General features: G+C 34.5%; 1 pseudogene; it reads left to right on the top strand.

Annotated features, from left to right (window-relative positions):
* The first annotated feature begins 1356 nt into the window (after nucleotides 1-1356).
* LOC116136132 lies at nucleotides 1357-16336 on the top strand (annotated as a pseudogene).
* Nucleotides 16337-17406: the final 1070 nt, after the last annotated feature.

Genomic DNA, 17406 nt, shown 5'->3' with positions numbered 1-17406 from the left:
ATTTATTGCATTGATAGAGATGCAAGCATCGTAAAAAAACCTTGCAAAAGCCATATTATCTCTCCACATAGCATCTTTCCTAGCCAAAACACTCTTAATTGAGGGCTGAGACCCTAGAGTAGTCCTTGGAGCAAAGTAGTTACTAATCCCAACTGGTTTATTTATATTAGTATTAGGGATTGTATGTGATTTTTTTTTCTAGCAAAACCACCTTCATTCACGGTCATTTCTGATGGATGCACCTCTTGACAATCTTCACCTAACATGTCGCCCTCAAATCCATGAACACTAGCACCATAAGGATGTGTATGCTTACAAGTCTCTGCTTTTTGGGTATTCTTTACCCCAATATCATTTAGTGCCTCTTTCATATGAAATTTAACATCAAAAGGAACCCTGAAATACGTTCCAACTTTCCTTTTTACTCCTGCTAGATGGAGTTTCATACGATAAATACCTCCCTTTCTAATCACCTTTGAACAATGTAGACATGCTAATGTCTTCCTTCCATTTTCATCAATGCCCTCAACAACATGTCCCCATGCTATATCACTCTTTCCTTGATAAGACTGTGAGGAAGCACCCACATACAAAGAATGTTGTCTAGACCCAGATGATGACATTCTCAATTTTTGTTTATTTCCTAACAACCAACAACAACAAAGATAAATGTTAGCACTTATCTTATATTATTTAAGCAATGAATTAAAAAATTGAAAATAAATTTGGGACTATGCATATGTGAGAAATAGCACACTGTAGTGTGCAAAAACGGAGTGTGGATTTGCACACCCTCTTTTACACATTGCAGTGTGCAAAAATGGGGTGTGGAAATGCACACTGCACACAACCAACCAATGTCAAACACACCATTTTTGCACACTTCAATTCTCAAACACAACCAATCTCACACCAAACAATCAGCTCTTCAATATCAAGTTTCAAACCTACTTCTTCACTATCAAACAATCTCACAGCAAACAAATGAGTAAGCAAACTGCCTATTGCTTCAATATAGAAGCAGATCCAAGAACTTTTGAAGAGGTTATGAAGTCTCATGATTCAGCTTTTTGAAAGGAAGCGATAAATGATGAAATGGTTTCAATCATGGGAAATAATACTTGGGTATTGGTAGACCTTCCACTAGGTTAAAAAACAATTGGATGTAAATGGATTTTTAAAACAAAAAGGAAAGTTGATGGATCCATTGACAAGTTTAAAGTTAAGTTGGTAGCAAAAGGTTTTATACAAAAACAAAGGATCGATTATTTTGATATATATTCTCCAATTGCAAGAATTGCTACCATAAGAGTATTGATTGCACTAGCAACTATACATAAGTTAATTATTCATCAAATGGATGTCAAAACAGCGTTTTTGAATGATGAACTTGATGAAGAAGTATACATAGAACAACCAGAAGGATTTGTTGTTCCAGGACAGGAAAGGAAAGTTTGTAAACTTATTAAGTCCTTGTATTGACTAAAACAAGCACCAAAACAATGGCATCAAAAATTTGATGATGTTGTACTTGCTAAAGGATACATGATCAATTCATCAGATAAATGTGTATATAACAAGTTCAATGGTGACAAAGGTGTCATAATTTGTTTATATGTGGATGACATGTTAATCATTGGAATAGATTGAAATAACAAAACAATTTTTGTCCAAAAAATTTGCAATAAAAGACATGGGTGACGCTGATGTCATCTTAGGAATCAAAATTGTAAGAGATAGAGAAAGTTGAAAAAATTCTTAAAAGGTTCAATTAGTTTGATTGCATTCTAGCCTCTACACCGTTTGATCCTAACATGAAGTTTATGAAAAATGTTGGAAATCCAGTGTGACAACTGGAGTATGCTAAAGTGATTGGAAGTCTAATGTATGCAATGACTTGCACTAGGCTAGATATAGCCTTTCCTATAGGAAAGCTAAGTAGGTGCACTAGTAATCCAAGTAATTTACACTGGCATGGTGTTAATAGAATACGAAGGTACTTAAAGAAAACAATAAACTATGGCACAAACTATGGAGGGTATCCTTCTATTTTGGAAGGTTACTCTAATGCAAGTTGGATTACTAACAGAGAGGAACATGCCTTGACAAGTAGGTGGATTTTTATGCTTGGAGGTGGTGCAATTTCATGGGGTTCAAAGAAATAGACCTGCATAACTGACTGCACCATGGCTACTAAATTTGTAGCACTAGCTTCTGCAAGAAAAGAAGCGGATGGATACTAGATTTGTTATATGAGGTACCATTGTGGCCAAAACCAATAGCACCAATTTATATACACTGTGATAGTGAAGCTACATTGTCAAGAGCGTATAACCATGTATATAATGGAAAGTCAAGACACATTGGACTTAGACATAGTTATGTAAGAGATTTAATCTCAAATTGAGTAATCACAGTTAACTATGTCAAGTCAAGTCAGAATCTAGCCGATCCTCTAACAAAGTGATTAGCAAGAGACTTGATAAATAAAACATCTAGGGGGATGGGTCTCAAGCCTATTGAATATAATCACCAATAATGAAAACTCAACTTAACTTCCGATACAACGTCAAGTCTTGAGTTCAATGAGTCAAAGTACATTATTAGAGTGATTAGAAGTACTATAAATTTTTTCTAACATCCAAAAGCAAAATATAGTACTTGGTTCCCATAGTCTTAAAAGGAAGGTTAAGTATTTAATCTTAATAGACCTATTGATGGTTTTTCATCGAAGTGCTAAAGCAGCGGGGGCACTTTTGATAGAGTCTACCTACATGAGAGTGAAGTGGTGCCGCTTCTAGGAGCTTAAAGTCTTGGCTCTAAAATCTCTCACGAATGATATGGACACATGGCCTTTTACGTGTCAACCACAATTGAGATGTTTTGGTATCAAAGTGATATGTGTGAACTTTGGACAACTTGTCAAAAAGATTGTATGGTTTAAAGCATGTCTACCATATTGTTTAGATTTGTTGTAATAAATTTTCACTGTGTAATGGTTCAAATTGCAAAATATCATTATTTATGCATATTACTTATAGAATTGTTGTTGGATCTAGTTTGTCAGGACCAGGGGCTATCCTCTATCGTGCCACCTTCGGGCTCAAAGGTTTTCCCCGCATGGTGGACACGTCCAAGGTATTGTCCGCTATGAGTCCTTCTAGCCACGCCTCCTTCAGACCCTCACGACTTTGTTTCGCTTCATGGTCTTTTTTCCACCTTGCGAATGCCTCCCCCATGACTTGAACCTTGGACTTATACCTTGGCCAACTAACATGAGTACCATTGGGCTATATTATAATACACAAGATGTCAAAGGTATGTTCCCAACTCATAATAGTCATTTAGATGTTAATTTTATGTTAAAAAGCATAAAATCTAACTAAGGGCAAAATAGTCAATTCATTTGTAATGTATGAATCAATTATCCATAAAAGGATATTAGGGGAAAAATAGTCATTTTGCCTATGGATAAGCATTGTAAAGGTCAAGGATGAGTAGGCTTCATTGCATTTAATGGCATTAATTAAGTAATAATTATGTTTAGTGCCAAATGACCAAAATGCGCTTATATGAAGAATTAAGGACTTATAAGTTATAAAATTAAAATAATTGCGCGAATAGCATAATTTTGGAAAATAATATATTTTCCTATGAATGAGAGGAAATTAGTTCAACCCAAAAGAGATATCATTTCTTCAACCTTTCTTCCATTTTCTCTCAAATCTTCCATGAAACAAGCTTTCTCTCTCTAAGTTCTAAAGGAGTATTGCATAATCTTTCAAGGAGAACAAGATAGGAGCCTTGGATCTTCAAATTTAAAGGTTTAAGGTAAGGATTAAAAACCCTAGTTTTGATGTGATTTGAAGATTTGAGGTAGATGTTGAGGTATAATGCTATATATGTAGGATTAAGGTGTAAAAGAAGATAAAGGCAAAGGATTTGGTGGGGGAATTCTTTAAAAAGGTAAGGAAGAACCTCCCATGACTTTAGGGATTATGCTAGGGTTTGTAGATTTTAATGAAACTTAAATTAAGGCTTTAAGGCATAGAATTAATTGATGACAAGTGTAGTTGAACTCATTAATGTTATTTATTGCCTTGAATTCATTATACATGAAGTTATTGCCATTTATGTTTTATGAGTTGTTTTGTTTTAATTGAATAAAATGAAGTATTGATGTTGATTGTGGTAAAACTTGTAATATTGGAGGCCACATGGTGTTGAATGGTTGCTATTAGAAGTGTTGATGTGTTGTTTGCATTAACTTACAATGTTATAGCAATGATAGATGATCATAGGAATGAGGTTTTACAATTCCTTTAAGATGTTAAAGACTATTAAGGGGAGGTTTAATTGATCCATAAGTTGACATATTTGTTAATTGTCAATAGAAGTTGATATGACATGGTTTAATATGAAAAATTCGGATGGCAATTTTAGGGGTTATGTTAAACATGCTTCAGTATTTCAACCATAACTTGAGTTATAAAAATCAAAATGAGATGATTCTTGAAGCATTAGAAATTTAAGACATAGTCCTATAACTTTCATGTTTACGCCAAGAGCCAATTTGTTTGAGAAATGGATTGAAAATGGCTCGAAGAATGAACTTCTGATTATTAAAGTTTAAGATTTAACATGATTAATTCTTATGATTATTAATTGATTATTAATGTATTGTTGTAATTAAGCCATGTAATAATGTTTACCCATTAGTTAATGATCTTTGAAAGATATACATGGTCATGGATGCGAATGCATAATGTTATGAAATGACATGAAGATGCAATGTAATATATGTTTCAAGATGATGAATGTGAGCAAGAGGTAATGTAAATAGATTGATAATCCATAGATGAATCAAAAGTATTAAGCTCACTAAAACATGTATTTACATACCATAAAATGTTAGAGATGCATATAGACATGATGGAAAACACGTCAGCGTATCCTCGTATACCGATTGAGGAAAGATGAATATATGCTTTAGATGCTAAATAACGCGTAAGCACACCTCTCGATGATATAAGCTCTAGATGAATTTGAGGCTAGATGAGAGGAAAGATGAATATATGCTTTAGATGCTAATTAACGCGTAAGCATATCCTCGTATTTCGGTTGAGGAAAGATGAATATATGCTTTAGATGCTAGATAACGCGTAAGCACGCCTCCCGATTATATGAGCTCTAGATGAATTTGAGGCTAGATGAAAGAAAAGATGAATATATGCTTTAGATGCTAAATAACACATAAGCATGTCTCCCGATGATATGAGCTCTAGATGAATTTGAGGTTAGATGATATGAACTGCTTAAGACGCTTAGAAACGTATGATCGGCTAGACGTTAAATGATTCATATGCATTTAGTTGCATTACATGAGTTATGATGTTATTTACATTATGAGATGATTTGTACTCATGTTAGATGATATTTAGATGTTACTTCATGACATGTGATGTGTGTGCACTATGTTTACATATTTATTTGTATGTGTACACTTGATGTTTTATATGACCATGGGGAAGATGATGAAAAGTATGAGTTAGTAAAGAAAAGGAACCATACTTAGATGCTAAAGACGTGTGGTATGTGAATGAATGTTAAATAACATACTTGGTATTAAATGGATCATTCCTTACTGAGCGATTAGCGTTCACCTTTTCATGGTTGAATGTTTTACAAGTAATCCAAAAGTGAGGGAAGTTGGAGACAGCAAGGCTATGCGTGAGGGGAGATAATTTATTGTCATCTTGATGTAAATAATGTAAATGACAAATGTTTTTTAAACACCTTTTTGAAGCTTCCACCATATGAATGAAAATGGCATTAATATCTTTTGATTGATTGATGCCTAAATGAATTTAAGTTTTTATTTTTATTTTTGAAGGTATAAATTTTGATCATGTGGTACATCTTATAGTAATGTTTCAAACATTATTATTATTCTTACACAAGTTTTCTAAATACAACTCATTCTTCAAACATGAATTCTCTGGATTCTCATTGAGGGATATTCAAAGGGTACCTGACTACTAGGGAGGGGTTTTACATAGTATGTATTATCAAATTAGAAAAAAAAGGTGGGGGATTGTGAGACATTTTTCCTAATTGGGCATGTATATTATCAAAAGGTCATGTATCTTCAAAATATCATGTATCTTCAAAAGATCATGTCTCTACAAAAGGTTGTACCCATATCTTAAAAGGGTTTTCCAAAAGGTACCTTCTCTTTAAAAGGTACCAATAATCCTATATAAGGAGTTGGACTTTCTATAAAAGTACATAACAAATAAAAACTACAATTCTATTGTAATCAAAACTCTCTCCAGTCTACTTCTGTTTTGTGCGTAACACAAGTAGGTTCTTTATTGAATCCTAAAGAAATTTGCTAATACTATTTGCTCTACAAAGGGGCGAAATTTCCTTTAGGAAAGTGGCATTGATACACGCTTTGAAATTGGTAATCAATCAACATATATCTATATATATATATATATATATCACATGAAATGAAGCATGAACCTTATTTGATAACAGTTATTTTTGTTTTTAGTAGTTACCTATGAAGGCGTCAACTCGATTTAATCAAATTTGAAGTACCTGTTATCAGATATCCAATCTGGTTTTTGTATGTAAAAAGCTTTTGAGTTATAACAAATTTTAATTGAATGTTATACCATTGAATACATAGGCTTCGTTTGGCTGGATTTTGGGAATACTACTTTTAGTATTCCCAAAAAAGTAAACAGTAAAATACCAAAAAACTCACAATAGTTTCAACATTTTTAAACCCCTAAATTTGTAATTCAATTAAATACTCCTAAATTTTAATGTTTTTGTTACGGGACTCCGGCCCCCCCCCCCACCCCCCCCTGTTTTTTCGGGCGGTGGGGGCAGGCTGTCAGGTCTTGAAGGGTAGATTGGGGGTGTTTTTGTTAACTTTTAATGTTTTATTATAAGGGGTGTTTTGTAAAAAAACAAACATAGGGGGTATTTTACAATTTGTAAATCCTACATCGTAACACCCGCCCAATTCAACTTTTTTTTTTAACTTTTTTCAAAAAACTTTTCCCAAAAACACAAAATTGTGAACCAAACGGAGCCATATTGTTTAATCCTGGTCAAATCTAGTTAAACACATTAGCTTTAAAACTTACTTGATTGTGTTAACATTTCGTATTCCCAATGTGAATGTGATATCTCCAATGAAATATAATTTTCCTCAGAAAGTCTAAAAGCTTTCGTTAAATACCATTAAATTTTAAAGCTAGCTTCTCGGCAGATGTGCAATTGTTTTCTTTGAAAAAGGCCGGCTATGCACAATTTCGTGCATACCATTCATTCTTAATGCCTGAAGCACAGTCATAATTTGTGCGATCACCCTTTGCTATATCACCTACATAGGTAGGGGTGAATATGGGTAGCGGATAGAACCGAAACTTGCGGGTAGAACCGGAACCGAAATTGGAATATATCCAAAATCAACACTGTGCGGGTAGGTTTCGATTCCATTTTTTTGGAACTAACACTGTGTGTGTGCGGTTTTGGTTTCGATTCCTACATATGGAGGAACCAGAACCTAGAAAAAAGAACCTGCAATAGGTACCCTACTTGGAACCTACAGTGGTACCCAGTTTGGAACCTGTTTTGGAACTTGGGCTGAAATGAAGTATCTGTGAAGAGTGGGGGGTCAATTGTACTTTTACATATAAAAAAATTTAAAATGGAAAAAATTAAATTTTTACAATAACCTAATTAAATAAATATACAATTATAATTATTACATATAAACTACACCATATAAAAAACTTTAATACATTAATATTAAAGTTTTAATTAATTAAGTGTATAATTGGAATTATGACCAATTAAAAGAGTTTTAATGTTATTAAAAAAATTATTTTTGAAGAAAATAGTATATTTGATTGAATAATAATGTAATATTTAGTTATTTACTTCAATTATCAACTTCTAAGTATATCTGTAGTAAATTTGTAATTAATTAATTATATATGATAAATTGATAAACATTAATACATTACTAGTTAAATGATTACTTAATCAATTATAACATTACATTATATAGTGCGTTTGGTTCAGAGAATGTTGTATTATTGGGAATGTTATATTAATAGAAATATAGATTACCTTAAAGATTATTGTAAATGTTTAAGAAAATGTGTTTGGTTAGGTTGGAATAAATTGGTGGGTATATTATATTGATATGTTTGGTTGGGAGGTAAATGGGTGGCTATGTTATATAGATTACTAAATTGCCTTCCTTTTAAAATATTAATATAATATTATTTTTTAAATCCTTACATTTGAAATTTTGCTAAAACACCCCAACCATATAAAACTTTAATTTGTAGCAAAATCATCCCCACTCACCCCAACGCACTATTGACAGCTAGCCACCACCACGGGCAATTGCCAGAATGGTCGCTGGTAAGGTCGTTTCTGACAAAATCTGGTTGTTTCACGGCCAAAGATGTGGTCGTGATTTGGTTATTTCCAGCTAGATCGAAAGTCGATAACAGCCATATCAGTGCATGGCTGACTAGATCCTACCAGTCGTGCACCAATATGGCGATTGCCACCAGCAACTGACGGTGGTCTTGGATGACTAAGGGTATTTTGTTAACTTTTAAATTTTTTTGTGATTGTGGTGTCTTAGCAAAATTTTCAAATGTAGGGGGTTTGGATTATGGTTATTTGGTAGACATTTGAGAGCAATTATGTCCGAAATGATGTTTAGTTAAGGGCAAAATAGGTATAAAAATCAAATTATCTCGGTAATCTTCTAATAACACCCCCTGACAAGGTAATTTGATTACCCCCTATATTATTAACAATAAACACTATTTACAATAAAAGATTACCGTAATGTTTTATTACTTGCAAACCAAATAAAGGAATCTTGAAAATTAAACGAAGATTATCGGAGTAATCTTATATGACCCTGAACCAAGCGCACCCATAGTTAAGTGATTACTTAATTAATTATAAGTTTATAACATTACATTAGTAATTTAGTACATTACTTAATTAGAAATTTAATTAATTATAACATTACATTATAAACAAATTATTACTTAATTAATTATAACATTCTATTATAAATATTAGTGCAATACTTAATTAATGATTAGAAATTTAATTAATTATAATATTACATTAAAAATTTATAGTATGATTACTTAATTCATCATAACATTACATTATAGTATGATCACATAATTAATTAAAACATTACATAATTAAATGATTACTTAATTAATTATGACATTATATTATAAACATTAGTAATTTACTACATTAGCACAATTCTTAATTAAATGATTAGAAATTTAATTAATTTTAGTATTTATAGTATGATTACTTAATTAATTATAACATTACGTTATAAACAACTTATTACTTAATTAAATAATTACTTAATTAATTATAACATTCTATTACAAACATTAGTACAATACTTAATTAAATAATTAGAAATTTAATTAATTATAATATTACATTAAATATTTATAATATGATTACTTAATTCATTATAACATTACATTATACTATGATTACATAATTAATTATAACATTACATAATTAAATAATTACTTAATTAATTATGATATTATATTATAAACATTCGTTATTTACTACATTAGCACAATACTTAATTAAATAATTAGAAATTTAATTAATTATAACATTACATTATAAATTTATAGTATAATTACTTAATTAATTATATCATTACATTATATTATAATCACTTAATTAATTATAACATTACATAGTTAAATAATTACTTAATTAATTATAAATTTATAACATTACATTATAAACATTAGTAATTTACTATATTAGTACATTACTTAATTAAATGATTAAAAATTTAATTAACTATAACATTAAATTATAGATTTATAGTATAATTGTTTGTGTTTTGGTTTTGATTTAGGAATTTTATGTGAATTGTGATGAATTGATTGAATTCAAGTGTTGCCAAGAGATTAGAGGATTTATGAGTCACATTGGACACAAGTGAATGAGTAATCAAAATTTGTTAGGGGTGTATTTGTAAACTTTTAAGGTATTTTTGTCATTTTTTAAACTAATAGAGGGGTACTTAATTTTTTACAGGGTACTTGGGAAAGAAACTAGAACCTACATTTTCGGTTCTAGTTCAGTGGTTCCTTGAATTTAAGAACTTGCATTATGCGATTCTGGTTCTGGTTACTTTTTTTGGGAACCTGCACTATACGGTTCCGATTTTAGTTCTCCCAAAAAATGCAAAGTACCTAGAACCGCTCACCCCTATACATAGGTGAAGATATAAAATTGATTTGGTATTCTTAGGTAAAAAGGGTCTAAAGGAAGTGGGTCTAATAAAATAATAGTGTCCAGTAGCATTGCCCTGGTTCATTTTGCATGCATAAATTACCTTCATTCCCATCTATTAGATATTTTAATATTATTGCGTTACTGTCACTAGAATAGATGAATTTGATTTTGTCATTGACAGGCTGCCGAGAGGTTGTTGGTTATAGATCTTCACAATACTGATATCCCAGATTTATCTCTTCACTTTGTCTTGGAAAAGCTGATTCTTGAGAATTGCAAATGTTTAGTGTAGATGTAAAAATGTACCTATACGGAAGAGGGGTCCGATCCTGTGAGGTTGAGGCCACTAGCGATCCGTTGTACCTACACACGTAGGAAACAAGCGTGAAGCGAACAGAAAACACCAAGGTGATGTTTGCCGTAGGCACTCCGACGCTCAAGTCAGCAAGGCTGAAAGAGGCTAGTATAGTGAGGGCTAAGGAATAGAGACGTTACCGAAAGTCTAGTTGGGGACTGTGACTACGGCAGTGATGTGAAGCTCTCAAGTAGGAGCTTTGAGTATGAAGGTGTAATGTAATGTGTCTTGTGAGAGGGCTGCCTCTGTTTATATAGTGACTGTCTGCTCTCCCAATCTTGGTGAGAGTAGGAGTCCTAGTATGACTCTGATACGAACCCTAAAGGAGTTAGGGCAGTGGCGAGCTGTCTTGCCAGTGTTCGAATAGGAAGGTGATCCCGAACAGGAAAGTAACTTCAAGTAGGGGATTGATCAGGAATAGGAAAATGATCCGTGGGGGTCGTGGGCTCTGAACTCGCTCACAGGTCCAGGAAGTGAGCTAGGATTGGGGGGCCTGTGCTCAGATGGTTTAGGCTGGCTGTATCTCGAATAAAATGGGCCTGCACCGGGATTGGGCCTGGTCTCTTCCACACAATCAGGCCTATTTTCCTATTTGGGCCAAGGGCGATTTTTGGCCCCAACATTTAGTTAAGATCCAAATCACATTGCTAACTTGAGTACATTACGCTATTTTGACCTAAAAAACTGTTCCAAGCTAGTTGAATTTCCAAGTGATGTCTCTGGGACGTGGGTTAAAGCATCTTGAGAGCCTCGTCCTCTCTAGTTGTTCAAAATTGAAAGAACTACTAGAGGAGATGACTAGTATGATATCTTTAAGGGAGCTTCTGATTGATGGGATGGCAATAACTAAACTACCACCAGAGTCTATATTCCCCCTCAAGAAACTTGAAAAGTTCGGTCTAAAAGATTGTCGGTCATTGAAACAACTTACTGAGATCACTAAAAGAACTTTCTCTAGTTCAGCCCTAGAAGAACTACCTTAGTTAATAGGATCATTGGCCAACCTTGAGATTATGAATCTGATGAGGTGTAGGTCACTTACTGCACTTCCTTATTCCATTGGCAATCTCAAATCATTAATAGAACTTCTCCTTGATAGTAGTTCAATCAAAGAACTACCATCTTCTATCGAGTTTGTTGATGCTAGATTTTGATACCAACTATTCGCACGTGCAAAATGCTAAGCTGACTTATAAATTACATGTGAAAGGGAAATGAAATAAATAAATGGAAGATGATTTTAAAAGTGGTTTGGATGTTCAAAGCAAATCCTACATCCATTGTTATTTTGTTATTCTCTGACTATTTCTATAATATTGCCCATAAGGCATACAAAGATAGAGAAATACTTTGTTTACAGAGAAAAATAAGCTCTCATATGCCCAGCCCCTCATTTTTCACGAAGAGAGGTGCCCATTTATACACTTTTGAGGTCAATGTAATGAGTGCTTTTGCAAGTTGCCTTGACACATGTAGAGCTTTCATTCGTCTTTATCTTAAAATGAGATAAGATTGGTATAAAATATCTTTGAGGCGGTATGGGCTTGACAGCTAGTACACTTTGTCTTTTAGGTAGAGCTGACATCAATGTGATTTTTTAAGTATAACAGAACCCAACCCCCCCCCCCCCCCCCCCCAATTTCTTATATCTGAATGGCTGTCACACTATAGGATGCAGTCTCAAATTGAAGAGCTTGAACTATCTCTGGCGCGATCAGGTGCTGAGAGCTAGGATGTGATTTGAGCACTTAGAGCGATTCAAAGCTAACCACAACTTGATAACTGACATAAATGTCTAGTAGATAAATTCCTAAAGAGAGCTGATGTCAGAAGCCCAAATGCAAGGCTTAGAGGCCTTAAACGGACAACCAACATAAAACAACCATAACTTTTGATCTAGGAGAAGTTTTGGTGCCTGTAAGATATCCACAGAAAGCTTGTTCCAGAGCTCTATGTCATGGCAATTGGGGAAGCTGGTTGTGGCCATTTTTGGGGCCAAAATCCTCTGTTTTTTTTTTTTTTTTCATGTTTTAGGGCTATTTTAAGTTTTCTATGCGTTTTTTCTGACGCTGGCAGCTGGTCGTGATCTGATAACTGAGAAATGATCACGATCTAAGAACTGAGAACACAACCTAAGGTAGTTTGCAATCTCTGAGCTAAGAGCTAATCGCGATTTGAGAGCTAGGATCTGATCGCGATATGATAGGGGCTCAATTTGAGAGTCTGATGCACGCGATCTCAAGCAAACGAGTGAGCTTATGAGCTCAATCAGAGAGCATAAGGAGCTCGATCTGAGAGCATAAAGAGCTCGATCTGAGATCATAAAGAGCTTGATTAGAGAGCATAAAGAGCTCGATCTAAGATCATAAGGAGCTCGATCAGAGAGCATAAAGAGCTCGATTTGAGAACACAAGAAGTTCGATTAGAAAGTGCGAAGCTTGATCTAAGAACAGAGGAAGTTCGATCAGAAAGCGAGAAGCTTGATCTAAGAACATAAGATCAACGATCTAAGCACTCATAAGCATGATCTAAATGATCTAAACGCGCGATCTGAGAAATCGGATGTGTGCGATCTGTGATCTGACCACGTGATATGAGAGCTGAAGATTAGAGCGATCTGAGCGTGTGATTTGCGATCTGACCACACGATCTGAAGCTAAAGATTGGAGAGTACAATCTGCGATCTAACCACGTGATCGGAGAGCTCTGATGCATGCGATCTGCAATCTGACCACGCAATTTGAATCTGAAGATCAGAGCGATCTAACCACGTGATCGGAGAGTCTGATGCATGCAGTATGTGATCTGACCGCGCGATCCGAGAGCTTTGATGCATGCGATTTGTGATCTAGCCATGCAATCTGAAGCTAAAGATCAAAGATATGAGGCTGAAAATCAAAGCGATCTGAGCGTGCGCTTTGCGGTCTAACCACGTAATCTAAGAGCTCTGATGCATGCGATCTGCAATCTGGCCACGCGATCTAAAGCTAGATCAGTGATCTTAAGTTGAAGATTAGAGCGATCTAAGCATGTGATCTACGATCTAACCACGCGATCTAAAGCTGGAGATTAGAGCAATCTGAGCGTGCGACCTGAGCATGCAATCTACGATCTGGCCACGTGATCTAAAGCTAAAGATCAAAGCGATCTGAGCGTGCGATTAGCGATCTGAAGCTGAAGATCAGGGCGATTTGATCATGCGATCTACGACCTGACCATGCAATCGAAGAGCTCTCATGCGTGCAATCTGCGATCTGGTCACGCGATTTGAAGCTAAAGATCAAAACGATCTGAGCGTGCTATCTGCAATCTGACCACATGATCTGAAGCTAAAGATCAGCAATCTGAAGCTAAAGATTAGAGCGATCTTAGCGTGCGATCTGTGATCTGGCCACGCGATTGGAGAGCTCTGATGTGGAACATGCTTCAGTATTTTGGCAATAACATGAGATGTAGACCTTGGATTTTGATGATTCTTAGACCATCGGAAAGCTAATTCCAAGAGCTACAACTCTTGAATTTACCATATCACCAGATTCACCTACTCAGATTTCCACATCAGATGACATGAAGATTTGGAGGCTTGCTGGAAAAACATAGAGAGCTGATGTGAATCATGCCCTCCTTCTAGCACCAAACTGTTGATGCTAGATTTTGACACCAACTATTTGCATGTGGAAAGTGTTAAACTAACTTAGAAATTACATGTGAATGGGAAATGAAATAAATAAATGAGAGATGATTTTTAAAGTGGTTTGGATGCTCAAAGTAAATCCTACGTCCATTGTTATTTTGTTATTCTCTGACTATTTCCATAATATTGCCCGTAAGGCATATAAAGATGGGGAAATATTTTGTTTACAGAGAAAAATAAGCTCTCATATGCCTAACTCTCATATGCCCAGCCCTTATATTTTCATGAAGAGAGATTCCTATTTATACACCGTTGAGGTCAATATAATGAGTGTTTTTGCAAGCTGCCTTGACACATAGAGAGCTCTCATTCATCCTCATCTTAAAATGAGATAGGGTTGGTATAAAATATCTTTGAGGTGGTATGGGCTTGACAGCTAGTACACTTTGTCTTTTAGGTAGAGCTGACATCAGTGTGATTTTTTAGGCATAACAGGGTTGTTATCCCATTTGAAATGCTTGTCAGTTAGTTATCGTCGATCTCTGAATAAACTACCTGATTCCATTAAAGGTCTAGTATCATTAGTTGAATTCCTGTCGAGGGTTACTCCTATCACAGAAGCCCTAGATCAGGTTGGTGCCTTGAACTTGCTCAGGAAGCTTGAGATGGAAGATTGTGAATCGCTCAAATCTTTACCATAATCAATTGGTAAGATGTTGAATATTACTTCTTTGGTCTTAGATAATACCATGATAACAGAGTTAATAGGGATGTTGGAGAGACTTAATACATTGAGAATTAATGAGTGTAAGCAGCTGCAACGTTTACCAAGAAAATTTACCAGATGAATTTGGGATGCTTTCGAGCTTAACAATAATAAGAGAAAAAAAACTCATACTCAACAAAGCCTTAAGCGTGTTCTTCCATCTTCTTTATCAAACCTCTCCTTGCTGAACAACTTGGATGCTCATGCTTGGAGATTATCTGATACAATTCCTGATGAATTTGAGAAGCAGTCATCACTAGAGAAATTGGATCTGGGTCACAACAATTTTTGCCACCTCTCATATAGTCTGAGAGGTTTATCATATCTGAAAGATCTACTTTTGGCCAACTGTAAAGAGTTGAAGTTTCTTCCTCTACTTGCCTCAAGTTTGGTTAAATTGAATGTGGCAAACTGCACTGCATTAGAAAGCATATCCGATCTGACAATCTTGGCGAGTTTACTAGAGTTTGATCCTACAAATTGCACCAAGAACATAGATATCCCAGGTCTTCAATGCTTGAAGTCTTTGACAAAGTTATACATGGGTGGATGCGATGCATGCTTCCCAAAAATGACGGGAAGACTTGGTAGGGTTCTCTTTCTCCCCTCATCAACACACACAAACAGGCACACATGTATGTGATGTTAATTTATGGAAATGACTTGCACTGCTTCTACCCCCTAATGTAGGGTGCTTTAAAGTACTTGCACAATTTGAGTGTCCTAGGAAGTGAAATTCACGACTAGTTTGTGCAAGAGATCCCTTGTTTTGCAAACCGCATAAACCATTCAATCAAAGGTATCATTATAGGTGTTGTCTTCTCCCTTGGTCAGACTAAACAGGAGGCTTTCAGAGATAAGCTAACAGGAATTGTTGACATTCACGCAAAGATAATCCGACTGGATGTTACAATTTATACTACCGTACTAGATTTGAGGGAAGTTCCGGAGATAGATGAAGATCAACTCCACTTGTGTCGATATGTGGACTTCGGCAAACTGGTTTTGATGCTCAAATAAGGTGACAAGATACAGATTGCAACACGAGAGACCATATTTTAATGGTCTAACTTTGAAAAAGTAGGGAATTCATCTGCTATTCCAAAACGATGATGATTTTAATGACAAAGACGATGAAGAATCATTAGATGAACACCAACAGTCAGTATCAATGAAACTAGCCAATATTTGTAAATCAATCAAATTGTTGCTCTCAGGCACATTCAATTGAACCATGTATTCTTTACACTACGTTTTGCATTGTCTTGAACGTTGAAGTGATTGCATATTCTTTTTTATTTGTCAAAAAATAACTTACTCACAGTAAATATTTGCTTGCTTCATTTCTCTTCTTCAATAACAGTCATCTATTTACAACAGATTGGGTGAGTAATATTGACTATACTATACTACCACTTGTTTTAGAAATATTATTTAGCACATTACAAGTTTACAACACAAACAATGTTCATGGCTAACATTTAATGCATACAGTGACACATTTGTAAGGTAAAGAATATTTTATTGTTGTACTAGCTGTCAATGCGACAAATAACATCTGAAGAAGTCGTTTAAAAAAGACATCTGTTTAAAATGCCAAAATGAACACCAAATAAGATCGTCCAAAAACTCTAGCAATGAAAAAATCTAAGTTTTCTAGGTCATGAATAACGACCAGAGATTTGAACAAAATCAGGCCACTTGTAAAAATATAATCATTACGTAGAGCACAATAGGTATAAATAGGTAGCTCTCTCTCACAAAAATAAGATCAAACACTCTTGAATTTAACAAAGAAAATAGCAAAGACACACTACTAGAAAGAGACTGGTTTGACATTCTCTAAGAACACTTAAAACACTAAGCATTTGTAATACCAGATCACAGTTCGCGACCTCTTGTAATTCTGTCTAACGACTAGGAACAGATTGATATAAAAGAATATAGTAGATGTAGGATTCGCTTTAAGCATCTGAACCACTATAAAAAACTTACTGTCTCCTTTATTTTTTACGTATTTGCATACTATTGTGCAAACAGTACCTCACCTATTTACTATAATTTGCTCACGTGTAATTTCTTAGCATTTTGCATGTGTGAAGTTGTTGGTGTCAAAATCAAGTATCAACAGTATATGTATAACTCATTTCATTAGTTACAATTTGACCTCGGCCCTATTCAATGTCAAATAGACTGTAAAAAATTTAGTTTAATTTAATTCAAGAAAGGTCAAATTCGATGCAATATAATTCGTCCACAAAAAGTAGTTCAATATTGCATGAATAGGCTAACATTAATAAA

This window comes from Pistacia vera, unplaced genomic scaffold, assembly GCF_008641045.1.
Source record: "Pistacia vera cultivar Batoury unplaced genomic scaffold, PisVer_v2 Contig31, whole genome shotgun sequence".
Lineage (NCBI taxonomy): Eukaryota > Viridiplantae > Streptophyta > Magnoliopsida > Sapindales > Anacardiaceae > Pistacia > Pistacia vera.
The sequence above is the reverse complement of the archived record's forward strand: the minus strand, read 5'-3'. Positions and strand labels throughout refer to the sequence as shown.